Here is a 12,096-nt window from a genome sequence, read left to right on the forward strand (position 1 = left end):
TATTTTTTCCCCCCACCACTTTCTTTCTCTTTCTTTCTTTCTTCCTTCCTTCCTTCCTTCCTTCCTTCCTTCCTTCCTTCCTTTCTTTCTTTCTTTCTTTCTTTCTTTTTCTTCTTTCCTTCCTTCCTTCCTTCCTTCCTTCCTTTCCTTCTTTCCTTATTTATTCTATTTTTTTGGCTGCACTGTGCAGCATGTGGGATCTTAGTTCCCTGAACAAGGGTCGAGCCTGCGCCCCCTGCAGTGGAAGCACAGAGTCTTAACCACTGACTGTCAGGGAAGTCCCTCCCCCAACACTTTAAAAATTACACTCTACTCTCTTCTTGCTTACATGGTTTCTGAGGAAAAGTTGGATGTAATTCTTGTCTTCGTTCTTCTATAGGTAAGGTGTTTTCTCCCCTGATTTTTCAAGAATTTTTCTTTCTGATTTTCTGCAATTTTAATATGATATACCTAGGTGTAGTGTGTCTTTTGTTCTTCTTGTTTTGTTTTTGCATTTATCCTGCATGGTGTTCTCTGAGGTTCCTGGTTCTGTGGTTTGGTGTCTGACATCAATTTAGGGCAAATTCTCAGTCATTACAGCTTCAAACATTCTTTTGTTTCTCTATTCAACTTCTGGTATTCCCATTATGCATATGTTACACCTAATTTTTAGTTGTCCCACAGTTCCTGGATATTCTGTGCTACTATTTTCTCTGTGTGTGTGTGTGTGTGTGTGTGTGTGTGTGTGTGTGTGTTTGCTTTGCTTTTCAATTTTGGAAGTTTCTTTTTTTTTTTTGAATTTTTGAATTTTATTTTATTTATTTTTTATATAGCAGGTTCTTATTAGTTATCTATTTTACACATATTAGTGTATATGTCAATCAAAATCTCCCAATTCATCCTACCACCACCACTGCCTCTGCCACTTTCCCCCCTTGGTGTCCATATGTTTCTCTCTACATCTGTGTCTCTATTTCTTCCCTGCAGACCAGTTCATCTGTACCATTTTGCTGTGTTCCACATATGTACGTTAATATACAATATTTGTTTTTCTCTTTCTGACTTCCTTCACTCTGTATGACAGTCTCTAGATCCATCCACGTCTCTACAAATGACCCAATTTCATTCATTTTTATGGCTGAGTAATATTCCATTGTATATATGTACCACAACTTCTTTATCCATTCATCTGTTGATGGGCATTTAGGTTGCTTCCATGACCTGGCTATTGTAAATAGTGCTGCAATGACCATTGAGGTGCATGTGTCTTTTTGAATTATGGTTTTCTCTGGGTATATGCCCAGTAGTGGGATTGCTGGATCATTTGGTAATTCTATTTTTAGTTTTTTAAGGAACCTCCATACTGTTCTCCATAGTGGCTGTATCAATTTACATTCCCACCAACAGTGCAAGAGGGTTTCCTTTTCTCCACACCCTCTCCAGCATTTGTTGTTTGTAGATTTTCTGATGATGCCCATTCTAACTGGTGTGAGGTGATAACCTCATTGTAGTTTTGATTTGCATTTCTCTAATAATTAGTGATGTTGAGCAGCTTTTCATGTGCTTCTTGACCATCTGTATGTCTTCTTTGGAAAAATGTCTATTTAGGTTTTCTGCCCATTTTTGGATTGGGTTGTTTGTTTTTTAAATATTGAGCTGCATGAGCTGTTTATATATTTTGGAGATTAATCCTTTGTCTGTTGATTCGTTTGCAAATATTTTCTCCCATTCTGAGGGTTGTCTTTTGGTCTTGTTTATGGTTTCCTTTGCTGTGCAAAAGCTTTGAAGTTTCATTAGGTCCCATTTGTTTGTTTTTGTTTTTATTTCCATTACTCTAAGAGGTGGATCAAAAAAGATCTTGCTGTGATTTATGTCAAAGAGTGTTCTTCCTATGTTTTCCTCTCAGACTTTTATAGTGTCTGGTCTTACATTTAGGTCTCTAATCCACTTTGAGTTTATTTTTGTGTATGGTGTTAGGGAGTGTTCTAATTTCATTCTTTTACATGTAGCTGTCCAGTTTTCCCAGCACCAATTATTGAAGAGACTGTCTTTCCTCCATTGTATATCCTTGCACCTCCTTTGTCATAGATTAGTTGACCATGGGTGTGTGGGTTTACCTCTGGGCTTTCTATCCTGTTCCATTTGTCTATATTTTTGTTTTTGTGCCAGTACCATATTGTCTTGATTACTGTAGCTTTGTAGTATAGTCTGAAGTCAGGGAGTCTGATTCCTCCAGCTCCGTTTTTTTCCCTCAAGACTGTTTGGCTATTCAGGGTCTTTTGTGTCTCCATACAAATTTTAAGATTTTTTTGTTCGACTTCTGTAAAAAATGCCACTGGTAATTTGATAGGGATTGCGTTGAATCTGTAGATTGCTTTGGGTAGTACAGTCATTTCCACAATATTGATTCTTCCAATCCAAGAACATGGTATATCTCTCCATCTGTTTGTGTCATCTTTGATTTCTTTCATCAGTGTCTTATAGTTTTCTGAGTACAGGTCTTTTACCTCCTTAGGTAGGTTTATTCTTAGGTATTTTATTCTTTTTATTGCAATGGTGAATGGGATTGTTTCCTTAATTTCTCTTTCTGATCTTTCATTGTTAGTGTATAGGAATGCAAGAGATTTCTATGCATTAATTTTATATCCTGCAACTTTACCAAATTCATTGATTAGCTCTACTAGTTTTCTGCTGGCATCTTTAGGATTCTCTATGTATGGTATCATGTCATCTACAAACAGTGACAGTTTTACTTCTTCTTTTCCAATTTGTTTTCCTTTTATTTCTTTTTCTTCTCTGATTGCCGTGGCTAGGACTTCCAAAACTATGTTGAATGATAGTGGTGAGAATGGACATCCTTCTCTTGTTCCTGATCTTAAAGGAAATGCTTTCAGTTTTTCACCATTGAGAATGATGTTTGCTGTGGGTTTGTCATATATGGCCTTTATTATGTTGAGGTAGGTTCTCTCTATGCCCACTTTCTGGAGAGTTTTTATCATAAATGGGTGTTGAATTTTGTCAAAAGCTTTTTCTGCATCTTTTGAGATGATCATATGGTTTTTATTCTTCAATTTGTTAATATGGTGTATCACATTGATTGATTTGCATATATTGAAGAATCCTTGCATCCCTGGGATAAATCCCACTTGATCATGGTGCATGATCCTTTTAATGTGTTGTTGGATTCTGTTTGCTTGTATTTTGTTGAGGATTTTTGCATGTATATTCATCAGTGATATTGGTCTGTAACTTTCTTTTTTTGTCTTATATTTGTCTTGTTTTGTTATCAGGGTGATGGTGGCCTCATAGAATGAGTTTGTGAGTGTTGCTTTTGCTTCCTCTGCAAGTTTCTGGAAGAGTTTGAGAAGGATGGGTGTTAGCTCTTCTCTAAATGTTTGATAGAATTCACCTGTGAAGCCATGTGGTCCTGGACTTTTGTTTGTTGGAAGATTTTTAATCACAGTTTCAATTTCATTACTTGCGATTGGTCTGTTCATATTTTCTGTTTCTTCCTGGTTCAGTCTTGGATGGTTATACCTTCCTAAGAATTTGTCCATTTCTTCCAGGTTGTCCATTTTATTAGCATAGAGTTGCTTGTAGTAGTCTCTTAGGAAGCTATGTATTTCTGCAGTGTCCATTGAAACTTCTCCTTTTTCATTTCTAATTTTATTGATATGAGCCCTCTCCCTCTTTTTCTTGATGAGTCTGGCTAAAGGTTTATCAATTTTGTTTATCTTCTCAAAGAACCAGCTTTTAGTTTTATTGATCTTTGCTGTTGTTTTCTTCATTTCTATTTCATTTATTTCTGCTGTGATCTTTATGATTTCTTTCCATCTACTAACTTTGGGTTTTATTTGTTCTTCTTTCTCTAGTTCCTTTAGGTGTAAGGTTAGATTGTTTATTTGAGATTTTTGTTGTTTCTTGAGGTAGGCTTGTATTGCTATAAACTTCCCTCTTAGAAATGCTTTTGCTGAATCCCATAGGTTTTGGATCATCGTGTTTTTGTTGTAATTTGTCTCTAGGAATTTTTTGATTTCCTCTTTGATTTCTTCAGTAATCTCTTGGTTATTTAGTAACGTATTGTTTAGCCTCCATGTGTTTGTTTTTTTTACATTTTTTCCCCATAATTGGTTTCTAATCTCATAGCGTTGTGGTCAGAAAAGAGGCTTGATATGATTTCAATTTTCTTAAATTTACTGAGGCTTCTTTTGTGACCCAAGATGTGATCTACCCTGGAGAATGTTCCGTGCACACTTGAGAAGAAAGTGTAATCTGCTCTTTTTGGATGGAATGTCCTATAAATATCAATTAAATCTCTCTGGTCTATTGTGTCATTTAAAGCTTCTGTTTCCTTATTAATTTTCAGTCTAGATGATCTGTCCATTGGTATAAGTGAGGTGTTAAAGTCCCCCACTATTATTGTGTTACTGTCAAATTCCTCTTTTATAGCTTTTAGCAGTTACCTTATGTATTGAGGTGCTCCTATGTTGGGTGCATAAACATTTATAATTGTTATATCTTCTTCTTGGATTGATCCTTTGATCATTATGTAGTGTCCTTCCTTGTCTCTTGTAACATTCTTTATTTTAAAGTCTATTTTATCTGATATGAGTATTGCTACTCCAGGTTTCTTTTGATTTCCATTTGCATGGAGTATCTTTTTCCATCCTCTCACTTTCAGTCTGTATGTGTTCCTAGGTCTGAAGTGTCTCTTGTAGACAGCATATATATGGGTCTTGTTTTTGTATCCATTCATCGAGCCTGTGTCTTTTGGTTGGAGAATTTAATCCATTCATGTTTAAGGTAATTATCGATATGTATGTTCCTATTCCCATTTTCTTAATTGTTATGGGTTTGTTTTTGTAGGTCCTTTTCTTCTCTTGTGTTTCCCACTTAGAGAATTTCATTTAGCATTTGTTGTAGAGCTGATTTGGTGGTGCTGAATTCTCTTAGCTTTTGCTTGTCTGTAAAGCTTTTGATTTCTCTGTCAAATCTGAATGAGATCCTTGCCAGGTAGAGTAATCTTGGTTGTAGGTTCTTCTCTTTCATCACTTTAAATATATCGTGCCACTCCCTTCTGGCTTGTAGAGTTTCTGCTGAGAAATCAGTTGTTAACCTTATGGGAGTTCCCTTGTATATTTTTTGTCATTTTTCCCTCATTGCTTTCAGTAATTTTTCTTTGTCTTTAATTTTTGTCAATTTGATTACTATGTGTCTCGGCATGTTTCTCCTTGGGTTTATCCCACCTCGGACTCTCTGCATTTCCTGGACTTGGGTGGCTATTTCCTTTCCAATGTTAGGGAAGTTTTTTTTTTTTTTTTTGTGGTACGCGGGCCTCTCACTGTTGTGGCCTCTCCCGTTGCGTAGCACAGGCTCCGGATGCACAGGCTCAGCGGCCATGGCTCACGGGCCCAGCTGCTCCGCGGTATGTGGGATCTTCCCGGACTGGAGCACGAACCCGTGTCCCCTGCATCAGCAGGCGGAGTCTCAACCACTGCGCCACCAGGGAAGCCCAGGGAAGTTTTTGACTATAATTTCTTCAAATATTTTCTTGGGTCCTTTCTCTCTGTCTTCTCCTTCTGGGTCCCCTGTAATGCAAATGTTGTTGGGTTTAACATTTTCCCAGAGGTCTCTTAGGCTGTCTTCATTTCTTTTCTTTCTTTTTTCTTTATTCTGTTCCACAGCAGTGAATTCCACCATTCTGTCTTCCAGGTCACTCATCTGTTCTTCTGCCTCAGTTATTCTGCTACTGATTCCTTCTGGTGTATTTTTCTTTTCAGTTATTGTATTGTTCATCTCTGTTTGTTTGTTCTTTAATTCTTCTAGGTCTTTGTTAAACATTTCTTGCATCTTCTCGATCTTTGCCTCCATTCTTTTTCTGAGGTCTTGGATCATCTTCACTATCATTATTCTGAATTCTTTTTCTGGAAGGTTGCCTATCTCCACTTCATTTAGTTGTTTTTAAGGGGTTTTGTCTTGTTCCTTCATCTGGTACAAAGTCCTCTGCCTTTTCATTTTGTCTATCTTTCTGTGAATGTGGTTTTCCTTCCACAGGCCGCAGAATTGTAGTTCTTCTTGCTTCTGCTGTCTGCCCTCTGGTGGATGAGGCTCTTCAGTTTTGGAAGTTTCTATTGAGATATCCTCAAGCACAGAGGTTCTTTTCTTAGCTGTGTCCAATCTATTTGAAAGCTCATCAAAGGCATTCTTCGTTTCTGTTCCAGTGTTTTTTATCTCTAGCTTTTCTTTTTTATTCTTTCTTAGAATATCCATCTCTCTGCTTACATTGTCTATCTGTTGTTTCATGCTGTCTACTTTATCCATAAGAACCCTTAGCATAGTAATCATAGTTATTTTAAATTCCAGATATGATAATTCTAGTCATCCCTGCCATAGCTGAGTCTGGTTCTGAGGTTCCTTTTTGTCTCTTCAAACTATGATTTTTGTCTTTTAGTATGCTTTGTAATTTTTTTTTTTTTTTTGGATTGCAGGGCACGGTATACTGGGTAAAAGGAATCGCTGTTAGCAATTTAGTAATGTGGGGGTGGGGTAGGCGGAGTGTTCTTAGTCCTGTGATTAAGTCTGAGTCTTTTACTGAGCCTGTGCACCTGGACTGTGAACTTCCCAAGTGCTTCTTAGTACCCCATCCCCGCATATGTGGGACAGGATGGCTAGAGTGGGCTGTAGTTAGGGATTTCCCTTCTCCCACATGGAAGGCTAGAGCCTGCTGGAGTAGGGTATTTCTTTTCCCCCATGCCAGCTAGGCTCTGGTTAAATAGCTCTGGCATATTTTTAAATGGTTGCTTTTCCCCTCCCCCTGCCAGAAGCATGAGGGGATTTTTCTCCAGTACTTACTGTGAGAACCTGGTCAAGTTTCTGGAGGTAAAACTCACAAAAGTGTGGGCACTCCCTATGACTTAGTCCCCTGGAGTTTTTGACTCGAAGACTTGCCCATACTGAGCCTCCAGCAATTCATCAATTATAGTTTAGGTATTCCTGTCCTAGAATTGCTCCCCACAGAGGTTTCTACACATGGATTTCTGCTTCAGTAAGTTGTAATTCTCTGTATTAGCCTGTTGGACTCTCCACTTTTGGGGCCAGCAGTTTTCCCTGTTGCCTCATTTCTTTTAAAGATCTAAGAAGAGTTGTTGATTTTCTAGTTTTTTACTTGTTAGGATAGAGTATTAACTTCCAAGCTCTTTACATGCGGGGACTGGAAACTGGAATTCTGTTAACCTTTTATTGATTTGTAGGAACTGGTATTTGAAAAACCATCCTTTTGTAGTTTGAATTGCAAGTGTTTTTTCCCCATTGTTTATTGGCCTTTTGACTTTTCTTATGGCCGTTTTTGCCATCCAAGCTCTATTATTTATTGAGGAACAGGCTCTATACTGGGTGCTGAGGAAACCAGGATGAACAAGACCAACAATTCCCTACTCTCCTGGAATGTCCAGTCCATTGATCCAAGGAGGGCTGGTTCTGTAACAACAGCATAGAGATCTGAGCTATAGGTTTGACCTGATGAACGAATTATGAATTATACAGGGCTTGTAGCTACCAAATCTAGAATAGCCCATAGATAGCACAGATGAAGAAATAGGCCTAGAGAAGGAAGAGACCAGCACAAGGTTTCATAGCAAATTGGTGTTCCAGCTCTGGAGGCTTTGTTCAGAGCTCTTTTCTCTCCATTAAAAAGCTGCTCCTGGGCTTCCCTGGTGGCACAGTGGTTGAGAATCCGCCTGCCGATGCAGGGGACACGGGTTCGTGCCCTGGTCCGGGAAGATCCCACATGCCGCGGAGCAGCTGGGCTCGTGAGCCATGGCCACTGAGCCTGCGCGTCAGGAGCCCGTGCTCCACAATGGGAGAGGCCACAACAGTGAGAGGCCCGCGTACTGGAAAAAAAAAAAAAAGCTGCTCCTGAACAGTTTGGGTCCTATAACATCATCTCCCCAGAATGCTGTTTTCCCCCATAAAGTGAGGGGTAGTATCAAGATTTTAACTGACGCAGTCTGTACTGAGGGAGCATTTGGAGTAGGAAATGGAACCAGAATGTCTTGCTGGATGTAGAGAGTAGTTTGAGGCATCATCTGCTGGGAGGAAGCTTGTAAGGAGCTGCCCTATGGACTGAGCCAGAGAGGCATTTACAGGGACTTGGCCTCTCCCACTGGCCACACCGTGACCACTTCCATTCTAACTAGGCTGGACCAGCCCTGAGCAAGTACTTCTGTAATGAGAAACTTCTCTCATCAACTCTTTGGTTACTGTGAAGCAACAAAGATAGGATAAGTGCTTATTTCTTTATTCTTTTCCAGATTTTAAAATGAATTGATTTCTTAGTATCATCCAATGATTTTTTTATTTTTAAAGGATCATTATGAACTTATGGATTTAAACATATCTGATGTGTTTTAATCCATTTTAACTAAAGATGCTCATATTGTCCCATCTTAAGCAAGAAAGAACCTCTTCAAGGTGGATCCTGGGTCCTTTCTTTCTACAAGCCTTCAGTAGTGTTTGGGAGCTTGCTTGACAACCGATATGACAAGATGTTCCAGGCTCATCTTGTACATTCTCTGCCCTAAGCTTGTAATCAGCCATTTCTCCGAGGAGGTCCTTGGATGTTAGAAGACCACAGTCTGGGCTCATCTGCCTGTTGGGAGAGTTTCTTCATGTTTCCTGGCTGAACAACATGGAAATTAGGGCATGGGTGTCTCTTGCCTAGCTATAAAACAGATACTCTATTCAAGCCTTAGATATAAAAGGGGAAAATTCCTTGTACTTCTCTAAGATATCACAGTTGTTTCTCAATTTAAGGCAGTGGTTTTCCACCTTGCCTACATGCTAGAACCCCCTAGGGAGCTTTAAAAAAATACTGGATCCATCCTGGATGCATGCCCAGAGATTCTGGTTTAACTGAACTAGTATCTGGCCTGGGCAATAGAATTTGTAAAAGTGTGAAGCAACCAGACGGTGTGGAACCCTGGCTGCACGTTATCATTCCATATGTGTTTTTACACTTTACTACCTTCTTTACGGAGTGTTAAAGGTTACTGTTGTGCAGTCTTACAAATTTGTATAAATTGTATCCTACCGAGTGTACCACTGGGAGCTTGTTTTTACCTAGTATTGTTTTGATGCATCCCAGTTGATACTTAAACGCTGATTCATTCACTGTAACTATTACAGCTGGTTAAAACCTTCTACACCATCATTTTCTGCCTCTTTTACTGCAAAATTCATGTGCAGTTAGTGGTTCAGGTCAAAAACCTTGGAGTCATCCTTGACTCCTCTTTTTTTTATGTCCCAAATCCATTCATTTGGAAATCCCCTTAGCTCTGTCTTCAAATATATCTGACAATTTCTCATCACCTCCACTGCTACCACTGGGTTCCAGCCATCATAATCTTTTGGCTGGATTATTGCAGTAGCATCCTAAGTGGTCTCCCTGGTTGATCTCCTATAATCGATTGTCTCGAAGCAGTCAGGATAATATAAATCAGAGCATTCCTCTTCTCAAAACCCTCCAATGGATTCCTATCTCTCTCAGTAAAATCAAGTTTTACCTGGGCCTGCCAGAACATGGCATGCATTTCTACCATCTCACCACCTTCTGATCTTGTTACTGAGTCCAAGATCGTACTGCTTGCCGCCACATGTCAGGCCAGTAAATCAAGAGAGGAGTTGTTGGGGCAAGGAATAGCAACTTTATTCAGAAAGCCAGCAGACCAAGAAGATGGTGGACTAGTGTCCCAAAGAACCATCTTACCCAAGTTAGAATTTGGGCTTCTTTTATACTAAAAGGGGAGGCAGGTAGCTGGTTGTTGCATACTTCTTGATGCAGGAATCCTTTGTTCTTGCAGCTGTCCACAGAGGTCTGGTTACACTGTTCCTATAAATTTCCAACAAGATAATTGCTATTTTCTATTCTGCAACTTTAAAAAAAAATTTTTTTTAATTTTTGGCTGCGTTGGGTCATTTTTGCTGCATGCGGGCTTTCTCTAGCTGTGGCGAGCGGGACTACTCTTCGTTGCGGTGCGCGGGCTTCTCATTGCGGTGGCTTCTCTTGTTGCAGAGCATGGGCTCTAGGCGCATGGGCTTCAGTAGTTGTGGTGCATGGGCTTAGTTGCTCTGTGGCATGTGGGATCTTCCCAGACCAGGGCTCGAACCCATGTCCCCTGCATTGGCAAGCGGATTCTTAACCACTGTGCCACCAGGGAAGTCATATTCTGCAACTTTTTAAAGGTCAATGCCTTAAGAATGGGCTATCCTGTATACTTCAGGCTATAGGCAACATTCTTTTACAAAGGTACAGAGCCAGCATGACTAAGCACAGGCCACAGAGCACAAGAGTGAGCAACACAAGTGTTGCTGTAGCCACATTCGCTTTCTTTTTGTTCCTTGAACATAATCCCATCCCCACCTCTGGACTTTTGGATTTGCTGTTTCCTCACTGATCTGAAAAGGGTACTTGCTTTTGAGAAATCAGTGTATTGGGGAAAGGAACACAGAATCAGGAAAACAAAACAGACCAGCCTCTCACCTGTTTTCCCATGCCAATTTACTTTTCCTCTGGTTACCTCTTGGTTCAGGGGCTTGATCCTATCTGAAATGACCTCTTTACACTGGCCACCTACCCAAATCTTCTCCACCTTGAAGGTTCAGTTCCAGCCCAGGCTCCCTCTACATCCATGTCCATACCATCCCTGACCCTTGCCATCCAAAGACTATTTTCCAAAACTCATCAGAGATTGCCAGGGGCAGCCTGGTTCTGGGTAAGTTATCTTAAGTTGTGAGCACTTGTCTTCTAGACTTGATGCTAAATTCTTTTAAGATGGTTCTCAACTTTGGTTGCATATTGGAATCACCCAGGAGCTTTAAGAAATGTTGTTGCCTGAGTCCCATCGCTGAGATTCTGATTTAATGGGCCCGAGTGTGTGGCCGGGACATCAGAATTTTTAAAAACCCCCTCAGGTGATTCTACTGTGCACCCATTTTGAGAACCATCAACTTTCCTACAAGGACTGTCTCTTGTATTCTCTCGGTAGTTTGAATTATTATGGATTCTCGATTCGTTTATAAAATGAAGAAAAGAGAACCTGCTAATGCTTGTCAGAGGCTAGTCACAGCAATCAGTCCCCCCACCTGCTTTCTGTAATTTTCCACTACTCTGACTCTGCTCAAGCCCCCGCTTGTCTCCCCTCCCACTTCTTCATTTTCCCTTTAAAATTCCAGTCACCTTTGTACAGAGCCTGCCTGAATTCAGTTCTATACTGAGGGCTCTCCCCTAACTACAGGAGTTACCAAGTAAAATCTGTCTACACTGCCTTTAACTAGTGTTTGGCTTTTCTTTAACCATCTCCATTTAACAAGATCCTTAGGTGATTTGCATGTATATGAAATTTGGAGAAGCACTGTTTCATAATATTTATCATTCCCTAAATGACTTCTAATAAACAGCCCTCAATTATAGACAATAATTATTATGCCCATTCTACCATTGAGAGATTAGGGTCAGAGCTTTGCTCAAAGTCACACAGTTAAACTAGAACTTGAACCCACCTCAGAACTCAGTCTGGTGCTCTTTCCATAATGCCATACTAATTGGGGAGAGAAGACACAATGCACGTAAAGACCCAGGAGTAAAACAGCTGGTGAAGGAGATCACAATAAGGTTCCTCTCTAAACATCCACTACAGCAATGTTCTTGCAGGCTCTGTTCTTCTTTGGTTGCAGCAGAACTGTTTCAGAATCAAGTGTCTTCTAGGCACCAAAGAATTCTCATCTGGGGGCTTCCCTGGTGGCTCAGTGGTTAAGAATCCACCTACCAATGCAGGGAACAAGGGTTCGAGCCCTGGTCCGGGAAGATCCCACGTGCCGCAGAGCAACTAAGCCCGTGTGCCACAACTACTGAGCCTGCGCTCTAGAGCCCACATGCCACAACTACTGAGCCTGCGTGCCTAGAGCCCATGCTCTGCAACAAGAGAAGCCACCGCAATGAGAAGCCCATGCACTGCAACGAAGAGTAGCCCCTGCTTGCCACAACTAGAGAAAACCCATGTGCAGCAACAAAGACCAAACACAGCCAAAATAAATAAATTAATTAATTTTTTAAAAAAAGAA

At 40.3% G+C, this 12,096-nt stretch overlaps 1 protein-coding gene across 9 annotated transcripts in view; it reads left to right on the forward strand.

Annotated features, from left to right (window-relative positions):
• The window catches only part of DYDC1 (DPY30 domain containing 1), a 159,126-nt gene that overhangs the window by 16,949 nt on the left and 130,081 nt on the right, over positions 1-12,096 (forward strand). The gene's annotated exons all lie outside the window — the stretch shown is intronic.

Source organism: Kogia breviceps, chromosome 2, assembly GCF_026419965.1.
Source record: "Kogia breviceps isolate mKogBre1 chromosome 2, mKogBre1 haplotype 1, whole genome shotgun sequence".
Taxonomy (NCBI): Eukaryota; Metazoa; Chordata; class Mammalia; order Artiodactyla; family Physeteridae; genus Kogia; species Kogia breviceps.